The sequence below is a fragment of the Ictidomys tridecemlineatus genome, chromosome 6, assembly GCF_052094955.1.
Source record: "Ictidomys tridecemlineatus isolate mIctTri1 chromosome 6, mIctTri1.hap1, whole genome shotgun sequence".
Classification (NCBI taxonomy): Eukaryota; Metazoa; Chordata; class Mammalia; order Rodentia; family Sciuridae; genus Ictidomys; species Ictidomys tridecemlineatus.
Genome location: NC_135482.1, coordinates 8,328,944 through 8,345,595, shown reverse-complemented (window position 1 = coordinate 8,345,595; position 16,652 = coordinate 8,328,944). Strand labels below are relative to the sequence as shown.

General features: G+C 63.9%; 2 long non-coding RNA genes across 2 annotated transcripts; one reads left to right on the top strand and one right to left on the bottom strand.

Annotated features, from left to right (window-relative positions):
- Positions 1 to 266: 266 nt before the first annotated feature.
- On the bottom strand, positions 267 to 3,154 carry LOC144378508 (uncharacterized). Its single transcript, XR_013440243.1, has 2 exons — positions 3,021 to 3,154; positions 267 to 505 (listed from the first exon to the last, which is right to left on the bottom strand). It is a non-coding gene; the product is annotated as an uncharacterized LOC144378508 (long non-coding RNA).
- A 51-nt stretch (positions 3,155 to 3,205) lies between these two features.
- LOC144378507 (uncharacterized) lies at positions 3,206 to 7,179 on the top strand. The gene is made up of 2 exons (XR_013440241.1): positions 3,206 to 3,887; positions 6,897 to 7,179. It is a non-coding gene; the product is annotated as an uncharacterized LOC144378507 (long non-coding RNA).
- Positions 7,180 to 16,652: the final 9,473 nt, after the last annotated feature.

The window sequence follows — 16,652 nt, the reverse complement described above, 5'->3', positions numbered from 1 at the left end:
GGAGGGTACCAGGGATTGAACTCAGGGACACGCGACCACTGAGCCCCAGCCCCAGCCCCGTTCTGAATTTTATTTAGAGACAGGTCTCACTGAGTTGCTTAGTGCCTTGGCTTTGAACTTGCGATCCTCCTGCCTCAGCATCCCTAGCTGCTGGGATGACCGGCGTGCGCCACCACACCTGGCTCTAGTGCATTTTGACTCAGTCTGACAACATCCAGCAAATTGCAGATGAGCTTACCCTTTAAAAAAAAAAATTTAGTTGTAGATGGACACAACAAATTTATTTTATTTACTCATTTTTATGTGGTGCTAAGGATCAAACCCAGGGCCTCTCACGTGCAGGGCAACACTGTTCCTCTGAGCTGCAGCCCCAGCCCCAAGCTCATCCTTTTGATCCAGCGATTCTTCCAGGGAATCTTCCAGGCTTACATCAGGCATGGGCAAAGGAGACGATTCAAGGAGAAGCTGGGAATACCCTCCATGTCCATCAACGAGGACCCATTACCTGCGGGGTGATAGAGCCACACGTGGAGCTAACACCCTGAAAGGACAGAGTCAGCTTTGGGAGCAAAAACACGAAGCAGCCTGGAGTAGTGATGCCGTCCTGTAATCCCAGTGACTCCAGAGGCTGAGGCAGGAGGATCTCAAGTTTGAGGCCAGCCTCAGCAACTTAGCAAGACCCTGCCTCATTACAATATAGAAAGGGCTGGCTGGGTGACTCGTGGTGGAGTGCTTGTCCAGCACTGAGGCCTTGGGTTCCATTCTCAGGCCACATGCAAAGGAAAAGAACACAGGTGGAGCCATCTCCCAGATAACACGCAGAGGGGACAGAGCCCTGGTGGATGGACCAGGGTGTACACATACCGAAATTTCCAAATACACCTCTGTGTCTACGCCACAGCTGTGCCTGGCTAGCAGAGAGAACCCCCGAGGGACACACAGCCGACTGGGAAGGCTGTGGCCTCTGGGTGTGCATCGGCTTCCTGTAGCTGCTATAACAAACGAGCACACACTGCCATCCACGCACACAGGCTGAAACGAGAGAACTTTATTCCCACAATTCTGGAGGCTAAAGTCCAAGAGCAAGGTTTGGGCAGGGCAGAGCACCCTGTGGGCTCTCGGGGAAAGCTCTGGCCGGTTCCACTCCTGGCTCACCATGCTCCCTGGCTGTGGGCCGGGGGCTCCAGTCCCGCCTTCTCTCCCGACTGCGTTCAAATATTTCTCCTCTCCCTCCTATAGGGTCACGCGTGGATTTGGGGACCACCCTGATCCAATGTGGCCTCATTCTGAGGGCCTCCCTCTGGGTACATCAGCCATAGCCATGTTCTGAAGAGCCGGGCGGACACGGACTTGGGGGACCTGCTCACCGGGGGTAGGAGGGCAGGCGCCCCTCCCCCACCCCTCGGTCTTGCTCCCAAGCTGGTGTGTCTGAGGCTCGGGTGGCACTCTGCCGTCCCCTCCTTTAGCATCTTTGTACAATTCCAAATTCCCACAAGACACGATGTCTTCAGAGATCCTTTGCCTCCCAAGCCCAATGTCTCAAGAGTCCCCTCCACCACGAGGTCACCTCTCCACACCTGCCCCGGATGACCAAGCTGGAGGTCACTGCGGTACGGTCCTGGGGCCTTGGGGAAGGACTCCCTGAGTTCCTGGCAGGAGGACCCTCGACACTCTCCGCCTGGCGCCTGCTCTGGGGGTGGGGACGCCACTGGGCAGCCGTGACCCACCCCCCCACGAAAGGGTCCTTGAGAGTCCTGGACGTTCGGGCCCCACCCCTCATGGCGCAGACTGGGAAGCCGAGGTGGACGGGGCCTTGACTGAGGTCCCCTCCTGTCCCATCCCGTCTCAGCAGGAACCTGCCCCCAGCCCCCTCCACCCTGCCAGCAGACACCCCCTCTCCCTGGTCCCCGGTGGGGACAGCAGGACAGGAACATCAGCCCTGATCACAGACGAGGGACACTGAGGCTCGGGCGAGTGGAGGGGGAGGGCCTGTCCTTCGTCCAGTCAGACACTCCTGGGCCCAGGCCCCCTGTCGGGCCACACTGAGCGCTGAGGACACACGGGGACTCCGTCGCCCGGGGGGTCCAAACAGACCCGCGGACCCAGCAGCCTGGCGCCCCGTCTGGCTCTGGGTCCTGTCTTCTGCCCTCTGAGGGCCCCTCCTCTGCAGCTGTGCTGTGGCCCGGGACCGGGAAGAGCAGGGTGGGCCCATGGCCATGACCAGGACTCCCCTGCTGTCTGGGGCCTGTCGGGTCCCATCCCTGGGCTCCAGCCCCTGGGGGAGGGGGTGGGGGCGGGGAGAGGGCGCGCGGCCCAGACATCAGGGGCACTCAACCGAGCCCCCTGGGTCTTGGGCAATTAATTAATCATCAGCTGCTTAAAGATTAACGAGGGCAGAACGGGAAAGGCCTAACCCCGATGGGGTGCAGAGCGGTGCCTGTCCCCTCACTGGACACCGCTGGCCCACGCACCCCCCCCACCTCTGTCACCAGCCTTTCCTGGTCTCCAAGGAAGGAAAGCCGACCTCACGTTGGGTGGCCGCTGGGCAGTGCAAGAGGGGACAAGGAAGCTCTTCCAGGAACTGGAGCCTGATCCCGGGGCCTGGCGTGGAGACTGGCCTGGAATCCCAGCGCCTCTGGAGGCTGAGGCAGGAGGACTGAGTTCACAGCCAGCCTCAGCAGCTTAGCAAGGCCCTCAGCAACTCAGCGAGACCCTCTCTCCCCAAAAAAAGGGCTGGGGGTGTGGCTCGGGAAGCGCCCTGGGCGCCCTCCAGGTACCGCGCTGGGCTGCGGCACCCTCAGTGAGGCTCCCCCGACCTCTGTCCACCACCCACAAAACGAGGGCAGCCGTGGCCCCGAGGACCCCAGGAGATGACACCTGCCAAGCTCTCAGGTGCTGGGTGTCCCCTGAAGACGGGACCCGGAGTCCCTGCATCCATACCCTGCCCCCATGGCAAAGTAGCAGTCACCTGAGGTTCAAACCCCCAGGACCAGGTGCGGGAGGTGAGTCAACTTCCTCACCTGGGCTGGCTCACCTCTGAGCAGGGGCGGGGCCGAGAGGACACGGAGGGACATCTTCCCTCTCTCCTCAGGTACAGCCACCCCCCAGGCCCCTGGTGGCCAGGGCCAGCAGCCCCCAGTCAGCGAGTGTGACAGGGGGACTTCCAGACGAGCCACCTTCATCTCAGCTCCCCAGAGGCAAGGCTGTAGCTGGGGACGGCGGCCTGTCCCCGTCCCCCCTCCCCTGCCCGTCAGGTAGCAGAGGCCAGGCGTGCCCTGCGTGGCCACCAGCAGAGCCAGCCACCTCCCCTTCCTCTGAAGGTGCCGAAGGGTCATGGAGTGAGCCGTGGTGACTCAGGTCTGGGAAAGACCCATGAGGTCATCTGGCTGCCTGGGCCACCGTGTGAGCTCAGGAGCCTGTCTCGGCCCCTGGACTCACCGGCCTGGGGGGTCCCCAGGAAGGGCAGCGTCTGCCCTGCGACTGCAGCAGGATGGAGCCCTGCCCGCTGATGTGCGTGGAGACTGACCCTGAGGTTCCCAGGCCCTGTGTCCACCAGGGAGAACAGGCCCGGCCACAGCCCCTCCCCGGCAGCCACCCGAGAGAGGAGCCCCTCTGGGCCTGGCACAGAGCCAGGTGTGGCAGGCGTCAGGGGCAGATCGTGAAGGTGACCGTGTGCTGAGCCTTCTGCCAAGCAGACCCTGATGACCAGACGAGCTGACAGTCCTCGCCCGGGACCACCCCAGAGACGTGGGCGCCAAGCCTGCACCCCAGCTGCAGGCCCTGGAGCCTGGCCAGTTGCCCCTCTGGACCTCCTGAAGGCCGTCTGGCCCCGTGGCAGGGGACACTAAGGTGTGACTCCCCTCCTGGTCGGACACCAACTGCAGCAGGTCAGAAGACCTGGGAAGGGGCCAGGGTCCACAGCTGGGCGGGTGGCGGGGGAGGGCCGAGGGGTTGGGGAGGCCCTGCGGAGGGGGCACAGGGCCTGAGGGGGCAGGAAGGCCAGAGCCACCCCTGGGCCAAGCCCACAGGGAGGGACCTGGCTGCAGGAGGCAGCCTCAGGCAGAGGATCTGGGGAGGAAAGCTCTGCATGGGTAGGCTTTGTTCTGGGGACAGAGTCCCCACCAGAACAGGCAAGTCCCGCTGCACGAGGCGGAGGAGGGGAGTGAGACGTGGGGAGTCCCCTCGATGGGCTCAGAGACCCTTCACACCGACGGGGAGAGGGAGGCCCAGGGAGCGGGGCCTCGCCCGAGTCCCCCAGCAAGTCAGTGGCACAGAGAGCTGGTGCCCTTCCCCCGTCACCCTTCCAAAGCCCAGAGGCCGCTCAGACTTGCAGGGGGTGGCACCAGGGAGACCTGGCCCCCGGAAACTCCCAGCCGCTGCCGTGCCAGGCTCTGACTCTGGACTGCGGTGTCAGGTGGGCAGGACGCCAGCCTCGGGCGCCCACAACAGGGGAGCCGGCCACAGGGGAGCGTCCCAGACAGGCCGGGTGCATTCCTGCCGGGTGCCATTCTGCCCCCCCAGCGCCCCACCCTGTCCCCCGTACACAGTGCCCATTGTCTGCCCCAGACACTTGGAACTGCCGCTCTGGCCCCAACACCTCCCGTGCCCTCCCCTTCCAGGTGGGGCCCGCAAGCCAAGCGCCCCTTCCAGGCCCCCAGACCCAAGGGCAGCCGAACAGCCATGCATTTATCTGGGAATCAAGCAAGGATCAGAGAGAGCCGGTGGCTTGTCCCAGGTCACACAGGCCAAGCCCAAAGCCCTGGGCCTCAACTCCTTCCTCTCCCCTAAGTGCAGGCCACGGGGCAGCCCAGCCGGCCAGCGCCAACCTGCACCCTGGTGGGCCAGGCCCTGCCTGTGAGCGTATCCCCCTTCTGCAGACCAGGAGCTGCTCAGGGAGGACAGAGGCCTGCCAAGGCCACCCAGCGAGGCAGCAGCGTGTTGAGAGCCAACCCAGGTCAGCGTGGATCCCCGGCCCACGCGCTTTCCACCTCCCGCAGGGCACAGCTCAGCGCTGGAGGCGGAGGCTGGGCGCAGCCAGGAGAAAGTGGGTCCAGAGCCGGCCCAGCGGGCGAGGCCTGGAGCCGAGGCGGGGCAGCTCTGCTGAAGACTGGGCTTGCTCCTCCGTCCACCCCGGTGGAGATGTCCACCCCGGGTGGGGACGGACTGATGGGGCCAGATGACAAGTGCTTGCTGGCTGGGCGAAGGAGCCCAGGGACATCAGCCCGTGAACACCAGCCCCCCACCTCCACGCCCGTGGGTTTTCATTCCCCGGGGCCTTCCGTGACCTGTGGTGACCAGCCTCACTCTAGCCAGGAGCCCAGCATGAGGTCCCTCCCCAAGGAGCCTGGAGCCCCTTCCCGTGCTCCCCTCAGGACCCTTCAGACACCTGCAGGCTGGCCCCGTCCCCCGCCACACCCAGCAGGCGACCTTGGTCTGTCCCCTCCTGATGTCCATCTATGACGTTTTTGCCTGTTTTTCTGCCTGCCCCCCCACCCCCCAACCAGAATGGAAAACGTAGAGTCGGGGTTTCGTGTCTTTTGCTGATGAAGAAAGAGAAGCATCAGGACGAGGCTCCGATAGCCTCTGGCCAGAGCACCCCAGCACCCTCCAAGATCAGGGCAAGAGCCTTCCCCACAGAAGCACCTCGTTCCTTCTCCAGTCAGTCGTCCCCACCCCGTCCCCAAGGCTGCGCACTCTCTGTCACCAAGTGCCCCTCCTGTTCTTGACCTTCATGCAACAGGACTTGTGGGTGCCCCCCACCCACACTGGCTTCTGCACCCAGTGAGATTCGCCGTGCTCCTGAGGGTGAAGGGGTGACTCGTGGCTCCGGCAACGAGGTGGAGTGGGTGCCCGCAGGGAGGCCAGGGCTCTGCACCACCAGGGAACAGTCCTGGGAGGCGTGGAGGCCATGGGGCCAGGACCAGGCTAACGCACAGCAAGGCTTGAATCACCCCCCGCGGATGGCATCAAACCTGCAGCCACCAGCTCCAGGGCCACCTGCTGCAGCCACCTTCCGGCCTCCTCTCTACCGTCATGAGCCTCAAGGCCCGAGTTTGGAAATTGACCCCTAGTTCAAGATAAGAGTTGATGTCCAGCAAGGGACAGTGATTTTCCCGAGGTCACACTGCTGGGTAGGGCTGAGCCCAGGCTCCTCGCTCCGCCCTGGGGACCCCCACCCTGCCTCCCAGCGCTCTCCCCGTCAGACCTCATCTCTGCCCAGGGTCCAGGGGAGCGAGGACGTGTCTGAAGAGGAGGGTAAGCCCCCGAAGCCCCTCCCCCAGGAAGCAGGCCTGGCCCTGGGCCTGGGGCGCCTGGGGCAGGGTAACCCCCGCCTGAAGTCACTGTCTCCCCGGGGTGACATCATCAGCCAGCCCGAGGCTCCAGGGCAGCACAGCTGGGGCACCAGGCAGGCCGGGGCAGGCCAGGTGGGTGTCTAGAAATGCTCACCAGAAAAGACAGAGGGACGTCTGCAGCCCCAGGGCCAAGCCCAACAGGGACAGAGCCCCACGCGGCTCGGAAACCAGAGTGAGGGGCCTTGGGGCTGGGGAAGGCCTAATGGATGAGAAAACTAAGGTCTGCAGTGTGACAGCCACCCCATGTCACAGCAAGAGGGGGCAGACAGGACAGGAGCCCCCGACCCCCAACAGGGTGCTGTCCATCAGGGAAATCCCTGGGACATCTCGCCCCTGGCCCAAGGCCCCCCCTCGCGCCCGCCGGGCCGGCTGGTCAGGGCGGCTGAGTCCGAGGATGACCAGAGTCGGCAGGGCCCGACCTTCCCTCAGAGGCTCCTCCCACGACTTAACTCCTTCAGCTCTGCTGAATCTTCAGGAATCTTGCAACCAGCTTTTGAACACAGCCTTTGCCAGACATTGAAGTCTTCCAACTTGCGCTTTCAGGAGCTCTCCTCCCGCTGCGCGTGCTCCCGAGGTCCCAGCGTCTCCTGCATCTGGACGGTGGCAATGCTGCAGGGTGATGTCACGGGGTGCTCCTGTGCACGTCTCACCTACTGGGCCCAGCGGCTTGAAACCGACCCTGACCGGCCGGGCGCGGTGGCACCCGCCTCTAATCCCAGCAACTTCGGAGGCTGAGGCCGGGGGATCCAGGTTTGAGGCCAACGATTTAGCGAGGCCCTGAGCAACTCAGCAAGACCCTGTCTCAAGATAAAACAAGAGAAATGGCTGGGATGCGGCTCAGTGGTGCAGCCCCCGGGTTCCGTCCTGGGGACTGGGGGGTAGGAGTATTTACACCACTGAAATCGGCACACGCTGCAACTGCTAAGCACTCGGCACAACTCTGCTCACGCCCATGAGCCAGGCTCTCCCTCGGGGACGCCTCCAGAACCTGCCTCCTCTACCCTCTGGGTCCCAGCCTGCGTCCTTTCTCACTGGGACCCCGTCGCACCCCCTGCCTGGCCACTGCCCATTCTGCGCTCAGCAGCCAGAAGCACCCTGTGGCCGTCAGGGATGGCTGGTGCCCCGACTGTCCTCCCACCACCCAAGCGTCAGGGTCTCCAGCTCATCTGCATGTCCCCCGGGAGGTTCTGGCCTCTGCACACCTCCACCAAGGTGTCTCCACCAAGAGATGCCCCTGAGCCCCCTGAGCAGCAGGCCCCAGCTGCTGCCTGCCCAGCACCCGCTGCTTCATCACAGGAAGCTCTCCGCACCTGTCTCCGGTGTCTGCGTGGATGGGGTTTCTCTCTGCCCTTCCCAGGGCTGCAGCCCAGCGAGGGCTACTTTATTGAGCACCTACTATATGCCTGGCACAGGAGGCCTCTTGAACAGTGGCCACCTGAGCCCGTGGGAGGGCTGAAATGATAGGGCTGGGGGATGAAGCAGACCCTGTGCCCCCTCCTCCAACGTGCCCCTGCCAGGCCCCCCTGGCCCTGTGTCCCTTCCCTTCCCTCCCTGTCCCGGTTTCCAGCTTGTGCCGGGGCCCCTCCCGCGGGGAACAGCGGCAGGAATTCCTGGCCCTGAGTCAGAGGAGGCGCCCCGGCAGGCAGGAGGCAAGCGCACGCCAGGGACTGCGCTGAATTCCAGCTCCCACGGCCGCTGGGAGCCCGCCAAGCAGGCCCCTGGGCAGCCCTCCACCCAGGGAGCCGAGGAGAGGGCCGCGGAGCCGGGTGGAGGGGGCAGCCGAGGGCCCCCAGGGGTCCACGCCCCCCCAACTCTTCCCAGAGATGGCCGGAGGGAGGCACGGAGGGAAAAGAACGGGGAGGCTGACTGTGGCGGGGACGACCCAGGGAGGAGGGTGACCCAGGGGCGGTGACCCAGCCGGGAGCCCAGGGCGTCTGGGCGCTCAGTGGGGCCGCGAAGCCCCTCCCCACGCTGTGCGCGCCCCTGCCCAGCCCCGGGAGCGTGAGCGCAGCAGCAGCAGCCGGGGCACAGAGGAGGAAGGTCCCCTGCCTGGCCCCTGGGTCCCTCCTGTCGCCGTCCCCTCCTCTTCCTGGGTCAGGGCCAGTTGTGAGAGGCTCGGGCAGCGGCCTCTGCCCAGCTGTCAGCATCAGAGCTGCCGCCCACACCCACAGCAGCGCACCTGGCCGCCACCACCCCACCCGGGCCCTCTCCTCCCCCAGCCCCCAGCCCCGGGACCCCCCCACCTACTAGGTGGCATCAGAGGGACACAAACAAGACGTCCAGGACCACCAGGACCACAGGCCTGTGAACCAGAAAACTCTAGACCCACGGTGGCTGTTGGGACCCCAAGACATTTCAGGACCCCGTCACGGCAGGGGCACAGCGTCTGGCTGACGCAGATCAGACCCAGAAACTTGGATTTAGGGACCTTAAGGAGCAGGGCTCTGAGGACCAGAAAACTCCTCAAATCCCAGTGTTCCACAGGACGGGCGCCCAGGAGGAGGAGGCAGGAGGCTGTGCTCCACAGGATGGCGGGAGGGCTGGGAGAAGCTGGGAACAAGGCCAGCAGCCCCCCTCCAGGCCCCAAGGCCAAGAGAGAGAAGCAGAGGAGAAAGACCAGGTGGATGCCAGGGGTTGGCGGCCAGCGGTGGTCACCGGGGGTGGCAGGCTCGCTCCCTCCTGGCTGCAGGAGCCTGGAATTTTCTCCGCAGGAAGGGCCCACCCTCCTAAGGATGGAAAACAATCCTTGGCATCTGGTCCCCGCGGCGGGAAGGCCTTCCACAATCGACCATTATTATCCTCCCTGCTCCACCCGCAGCCCGTCACCGGGGAAACCGAGGCAGGTGGGGTCTAGATCAGGAACCCGAGCTGGGCATGGTGGCTCCTGCCCTGAATCTCAGCCACTCAGGAGGCTGAGATAGGAGGATGGAAAGTTCGAGGCCAGCCTCAGTTATTTGGCGAGGTCCTGAGCAACTCAGTGAGATCCAGACTCAAAATTTAAAAAAAAAAATCTGAATGAGCCCCCGGCAGACTCCCAGCCCTGACTGCCCAGTGGGAGCTGAGACCCCAGGGAGGGCCCTGGTCGGTCCCTGGCCGGGCAGGTGGGAGCTGAGACAGAGAGGGCAGCGGTTTGCCTGAGGTCAGCTGGTGCCCGCCGCTCTCATGCCCGGTCCAGCACGCGCAGGCCCCTCCTCCAGGACGCCCTCGGGGCTTCCACAGCTCCTCCTGCGGCCCCTCGGCTTTGTCGCTGCACCAGCCAGGTCCTCTAACTGCTCATCTAATGGCCCTGGACTTGGATGCTGGGTGCTGTGTGTGACCGTGTCCTCTTCACAGCCTGCGTCCCGCTGATGCTCCTGCTCAGACACCTCCCGTGGCTCCCCGCTGCCCAGGACCAAGTCTAAGAGGCCTTCAAGTGAGCTGGGGCCGTGGCCGCTGTCAGCTGTCTGCCGCCCCATCCTCCCGCCAGGCAGATTCTCACAGCCCCAGCGCCCCGTCCCTGGGGGCCTCGTCCCCTGGCCCAGCCGGGCTGCCCCTCCCTCCGCCCTCCCCAGCGGCCAGTTCTTCTGCACCTTCCTGGGAGCGGCCTCCTCTGGGGCCTCGGGCCTCCCCCCTGCACTAGGCGCCCCCTCCTCCACTGGCCTGGCCTCCCCGGTCTGGACCCTGGCCTCCGTTCACCGCAGTCAGCCAGGGCACAGGACGACTCGTCTGATTCCCATTTTCCAGGTGCTGAGACTGAGGCCCGGGGTGGGTCACGTGGCTGGGGGCAGAGCTGGGGTTGGCACCCCGCCAGGAGCTGCAGGCTGTGACCTCAGGCGTCCACTAGGGGCAGGACAGCAGCCCAGAGCCCAGGGCACCGTGGAGTCTCGTGACAGCCAGCGCCAAGGACCCAGAACCATCAGGCCGGAGCCCCCCAGCGCCACCCACCTGGACCACCGGCCACCCCCCCACCATGCCCGGACGCACGCGGTCACACCAACATGGACGCGGCCTGGCCGGGGACCTGCAGGAAACGCTAGGCCGCCCAGGCCTGTCTCACTTCCGCTTTCCCTCAGTTTGCTAGGGAAGTGGCCGCAGCCTCCTCCCGCGCCCTCGCACTCCACGCCACGTCCTTCCCACCCCCACTTGTCTGGCAGCCTGGAGGACAGTGGCCAAAAGAAAGGATCCCGCCCTGCCCTCCTGGGAGCAGGACAGTGAAGTGACGGGGCAGGGGACAGAGGAGCTGGCGCGGCTGAACGTCCAGGGCGCAGCAGGCCAGGGACCAAGCAGAGACAGTGCAAAGGCCCTGGGGTGGAGTCAAGCTGCTGTGCTAGAGCAACAGGAGGAGGCGGCTTGGCTGGGGCTGAAGGCAGGGACCACAGGGAGGTGAGATGGGGAGGCGGCAGGGCCAGGTGCTGACTCGGGCCTTTGCTCTGCATCCAGCAGGCACTCTGCAGGGCTGGGAGCAGAGGAGGGGTACAGTTTGCCCTGGTCTGGAATTTGCTCTGCTGGGCGTGGAGCCCAGGGCTTGGGCCGGGCTGGGCCAGGGCTCTGTTCCGAGCTGCATCCAGCCCTTCCTTAGTTTCTGTTTGGGGACAGGGTCCTGGCAGCGTGGCTGTGGTGCGCTGCAGTGCCACCCTCTCTGGCCTCCTGGCTGGTCCCCCACCTCTGCTCTGGACCCCACATCGTTTCACCCAGCCGCCAGCACCCGCGTCAGAGCCTGACACAGCGGTGTGTGCCTGTCGTCCCGGCTCCTTGGGAGGCCGGTGACCTCAAGTTCGAGGCCAGCCTGGGCACTTTGGCTCAAGAGGATCCCATGTGGCCGGGAAGATGGTCCCAGAGCTGAAAGCAGCGAAAGGGGTGTTGGGGACGGTCAGGGAAAGGCAGAAGGCGAAAGGCCACATCAGGGGACCCTGGCACAGGAGCCTGGAGAGGCGCCCAAGAGGGCGCCAGGAGCCAGCCAGGAGGCAAGCAGGGTGGGCCCGCCGGGCACTGGGCCCTGCCTCCTGACCCTGCCCTCCCCCCTGCCTCCTGCCCGCCCAGGGGTTAGGAGCAAGTCAGAACCAGGACAGCTCCCGGCACACGACAGATGGCCCCTCTTCTCACCCCATCCGACTGCAGAAGGGCGCTCCTCCAGGGGCCCCGCGTCCCACCTGCTGGCCTCCAGCCCCGGCCTCTCTTACAACCCGCTCCTGGATGGTGACTTTCCTAGGTCCTGGCGGCTTCCAGCCCAGGCTTCCTCCGCAGGTGGCCCTGGCGGGGGCCTGGTCCACCCTCACCCCCAGCAGGAGCCCCCTCCCGGGAGGCCCCTCTCCACCCGCACTGACCGGCCCTCAGCCTCCCCGGGACCTCAGGTTGCCGACGAGGAAACCGAGGCCCAGGCAGGCCCCACCTCGCGTTCCCAGGGAGCTGGCCCAGGGCCAGCTGTCCCCCTGCCCAGCCTGGCCGCTGTCCATACCCCACGGCCGTCGGGTCGACCATTTCGTATTTTCTTTCCTCTTTCTAACTTTTCACCTGGGTCAGGTGTCCCTCTGCGGCTCGGGCTCCAGCGGCCCTCTCGCCCCAGCCCCCCCAGAAGCTGGGACTTCAGGTGCGCCCCACGGTACCCAGGGTGTCCTGGGGGATTATGCAAGAGTTCCCACAGACCAAAGGACGTGGGAAGGTCTCTCCGTGTCCCGGGGGGCTCCCTGTGACTTGCTCTTTTGCTTGGTGACACGGTAGGGGTGAGGGGAGGTCCTGGGTCCCTCCTGTGGGGCACAGGAGGCTCCAGGGCCTTGGTCTGTGCCAGGATGAAGCTCCCAGGCCTGGGAGGCCGCGCTGTCCTGTATCACTTCTGGCGTCCGGGACCTTCCGGATCCTTCCCAGGATTTCAAAGATAAGAGCCCAGCCGGCCAGCTCCTGAGGCGAAGCCCCGCGTCACACGAGCTCATGGGCAGGCTCACGTGCTCATCCCTCTGCCCTGCCTTTGTCCCCCCACCGTCCCTCGCTGAGCACCTACTTTGTGCTGGGCCCTGCTGACCTCTGGGACCACAGCACTTAGAGGCGGCCCAGCTCACGGGTGGGAGGACAACCTGCAGGTCAGAGGGAGGTGCCCGGGTGAAGGGCAGCAGCATCCCAGCTCCAGGCGGACAGTGCCGTTGTCCCAGTTGGAGGGAAGATGGACATTTGAATTTTATGTGAAAGCTCCTGATTTTTCTTTTTCTTTTCTTAGTACTGGGGATTGCACCCCAGGTGCTTTACCACTGCGCTACAGCACCACCCTTTTCCGTTTTTATTTATTTATTTTTAATTTTATTTATTTATTTATACCTTTGGGGTCTTTAAACTTTTCTTTGTAGTTTGTAGGTGGACACCATGTCTTTATTTCACTTGTTATTTGTTTAATATGGCGCTGAGGATCGAACCCAGTGCCTCACGCGTGCTAGGCAAGTGCTCTGGCACCGAGCCCCACCGCAGCCCCTGTTTTATTTTAATTTTGAGATAGGCTCTCACGGAGTGGCTTAGGGCCTCACTAAGTTGCCAAGGCTGGCCTTCAACTTCTGCCTCCTGCCTCAGCCTCCCAATTTGGGCACTTTGGATTTGGGGATTAGGAAATCTCAATTTTTCTGGTTACTAGTCCATGCAAATATTCAAAAATCTGAAAAACTCCCAAATCTGAGACACCCCTAGGCCCCAGCACTTCAGGTCAGAGATGCTGAAGCTATCCGCCACTTAACCTCCAGCACGGCCCTGGGCGTGGCTTGGAGTCCCAACAGGACTCACACATCACACAGTCCACTCATTAACCACGAGCTCGGCCCTGACAGCGGGAGTTTGGTGCTAGGACACTGAGCCCTCCAGCCCTGGCCAGCTCTCTCCCACACACCGAGCCAGGACTGTCCCCAGGCATAGCCTGGCAGGCCATCGGTGTCTGTGTGGCCGAGGCACAGCAGCCTGGGGTGAGCTGGAGGCAGAGGGGCCGATGCCAGTCGCATAGTAGGTGCTTCATAAACGTTGCTGACATGAATAAACGAATGTGCGGTGCAGCCAGGGAGGCCGCTGGGCCAGGGAGGGCCCTGCACTGGACGAGGGGTGCACATGGTGCTTGGAGGACAGTGTCAGGGGGCCCGACTGTCCCTCCAGATCCTCGGGCTGCCCTTCCAGGCCCTGCTCTGGGCCCCAGAACACTGACCTCCAGGGATGATGGGTGACATCCACTGGCTACTGTGCTGCCCCAGGGGGGTTGGGTCCTGAGGGACCCGGTGGCTGGAGGTGGGGCCAGCCGTGTGCTGGTGGGTGTCCAGGAGCCACCTCGGGAGGAAAGGCCTGGTGTGTGGTGAACCAGCTTCCCTGGTGTACGCTTCTGCCACAGCGTGGGCATGGCGTCCTGACGAGCCTGGGTGTCCCCAGGCTGGTGTGTCCCCAGGCTGGTGTGTCCCCAGGCACTGGGCCATGGTGGAAACGGGGTCCTGCTGACGTCGGGTGTCTCTGGAGCCGTGTGCTCACGGGAGCCGGTGCCCCTCTGAGCTCAGACCTCGGTAGAGGGACCTCGTGGGACGAGGGACCGCTGCCTGGCCCCAGCCTGAGGTGTGGCGAGGCTCAGTGACAGTCACCATCGTGACCACCACCTGGGCCCCTGCGCCCTGCCCTGGGCTGGATGACCAGGCTCTGCAGTCTGGCTGGGTGTGGATGTCTGGGTGGAGGCCTTCTGGGGTGCCCACTGGCTCTGAGGTGGCGGCCAGCGGGAGGGGGAAGTGGCCAGCGGCTCTCTAGCGCCTTGGCTCCCGGCCTCCTCCTCTGCCTGGCCGAGGGGGACTTGGCGGGAGGGCCAGGGAGGCAGCCCTGCACCCCCTTCTGTGGAGAAAGCAGGGGCCACGAGGTGTCCTGAGACCGGGGCAGAGGACACAGGGTGCTGCGGGGACCCCTCCCTCAGGCTCTCCAGGGAGGGGGGAGCAGGGGTGCTCGGAGCCTGGGTTCGAATCCTGGCCTCCCTCTCCTGCAGTCTGCCCTGAGGGAACCATGCTTCATCTCTGCGCCGCAGTTTGGGCTCATTCAGTGAGAACGAGCCCTAAGGAGCCTACTGTGATCTAGGGGGTGTCTCTGGACCAGTCGGGCCTCAGTCTCCAGCTGTGAAGTGGGAATGGCGGTCATCGGGATTGATGAGACAACTCTGAGTCTAGCACGAGGCGTGGCACCTAGTAGGTGTTCAATAAATGAGTCAAGATATGCCTTCTGTCCCCTCATGGCACAGGGTGGGGGTGAGACGCTGCACCTCGGGCGAGTTACCTACCTTCCCTCAGCCTCGGCTTCCTCCCGGCAAGCTGGACCGTGGAACCTGCCTGAGGGACAGCCCTGCAGTCTCGGTGCCTGGTGCAGACACGCCATTCCCAGCTAGGTCCGCCTGTCCCTAGAGCGGCCTCAGTCAGCGTGAGGTGGGGCCCTGGAAGGTTCTGGATGCTTCCCTCCAACTGTACTCCAGAGAGCCTGTGGGTGCTCCCGTCCTGCCTCCCCTGGGTTTGGGGGCTTCCTCTCCGTGGTCCCGCCTGGGCTGCTGGGCGTGCTCCTGAGGGGAAGGGGAAGCTCTTTGGGCTCCTGGGAAAGGACTGATACTGGGTGGGTGGGCAGTTGGGGGGCATTGCCTGAAGGACAGGGAGGAAGGCTGGACCACGAGGCCTCTGACGAGCAGCTGCCTGCCGAGAGCCATGGAGCAGGCGACGGCCCACTGCCCTGGTAAGGCCTCACCAGGCTCCAGGTTGGGAGCACTTTGGGGTGAGCCACCAGGTGCGGCCAGCTGGCCTCCGCTCTGCCCCGGGGCCATCCCCTGTGAGCTCTGCAGACTCTGGCTCTGACGCACCTTTTAAGGCAACGCAACGGCGGCTCCTGCCACCACCTCCCTGTCCCCACTTGCTCAGAAATTCCCAGCAGGTTTTTTCTTTTCTTTTTTTCCTTTTCAGGGGGATTGGAATGAGACTCCGTGTTCTGTCGCCACAGATTCCAGAGGCAGGTCTGGGAGTTCAGAACGTGACAGGAAGTGCACGCCATGCCACCTGGAGGGGCAAGGCACAGGAGCCCACGACCCACCCACTAGTCCCAGGGACTGCTGCAGGCCTGACCTGCCCAGGGCCCACTCTATTCCTCAGGCCAGGGCGCTGCCCCTCCTGGAGCTCTGAGGACAGGGAGGCCTCATCCTGCCCCAGGGCTTTTGTGCTGCTCCTCTGCCTGGGTGCCGTCCCCACAGAGCTTGCAGGCTGGATCCCGGCCATCCTCCTTTGGATCCCGGCCATCCTCCTTTGGATCCCGGCCTTCCTCCTTTGGATGCCAGTGTCATGTTTCTCCACAGTTTATCTCTTCTAAAGCCACCCATCCCCTTTATTGTTCATCATCTGCCTCCCGGAGTGGAACAGAGGCCCCTGGGAAGCTGGAGGTCCCCGCCATGTCCAGACAGCAGACTGTGCTTCACAAAACCAAAACCCTGTGCCCCACCAGGCGGAGCCAGCGCTCTGCACTTGGCCTTCACAGCCCCAGCTGGACAGCGAACTTGGGGTCCCTTCTGAGGAACCATCCTGGCAGAAGGCCTGCCTCCCAGAAGCTGGGACTTGAGGAGATCTAGGCTTGGAACTGCTTGGAAGGTGACCAGTCACCCCAACAGGGGGTTTCAGGGAAGGGATGTGGGGATGGTCAGTAGTGAGGGCCCTGCCTTGCTCACCAAGGCTGTCAAAGGCACCCTGTAACTTGGACAGGTGGACCTGCGGGGTGGCAGCCTCCACTGACGGCCTGCAAGTGCCCTCAGCCTGGAAGCCACCCCACATCCCCATCCAGACACAACCACAACTGGACACCTAGCCCTGGGCAGGGGACGAGGCGCAGCAATTATTCCTCAGACCAGCAAAGCCTTCCCTCCCCAAGCAAGAAAGGAGGTTCCAGAAGTCAAGGGTGGCCGCAATGGGAGGGGGTCCTGCCATAGCCCCAGCAGGCCTGGCTGAACCAGGAAGACCCAGAGGCCCCAGGGAAAAGGCCCTGGCCTTGGGCAGTTTCTTGCCAAACTCTGCAACTCAGGATACTGGTGACCTAGGGCCTGGAGCCCAACACCCTTTGCTGTGCAGTCAAGTCCCTGGACTGTGGGATGAGATCCTATCCACCCATACCTGGAGCACAACTGAGGGGCTCCCCCTGGCTGCCAAAGGCTTAAGTGCAGTGATAACAGAACCTTAGGTAGAGCCACCTGCAACCTCCTCCTCACCCACTAGGCTGCCTGCAGTTCACATGTAATGGGGAGTTTAGCCTGAAGGCCACCTCATTTGAGAGCTACCAGGACCCAAGTGGGGCTGAGCTGGGCTGAGTAAG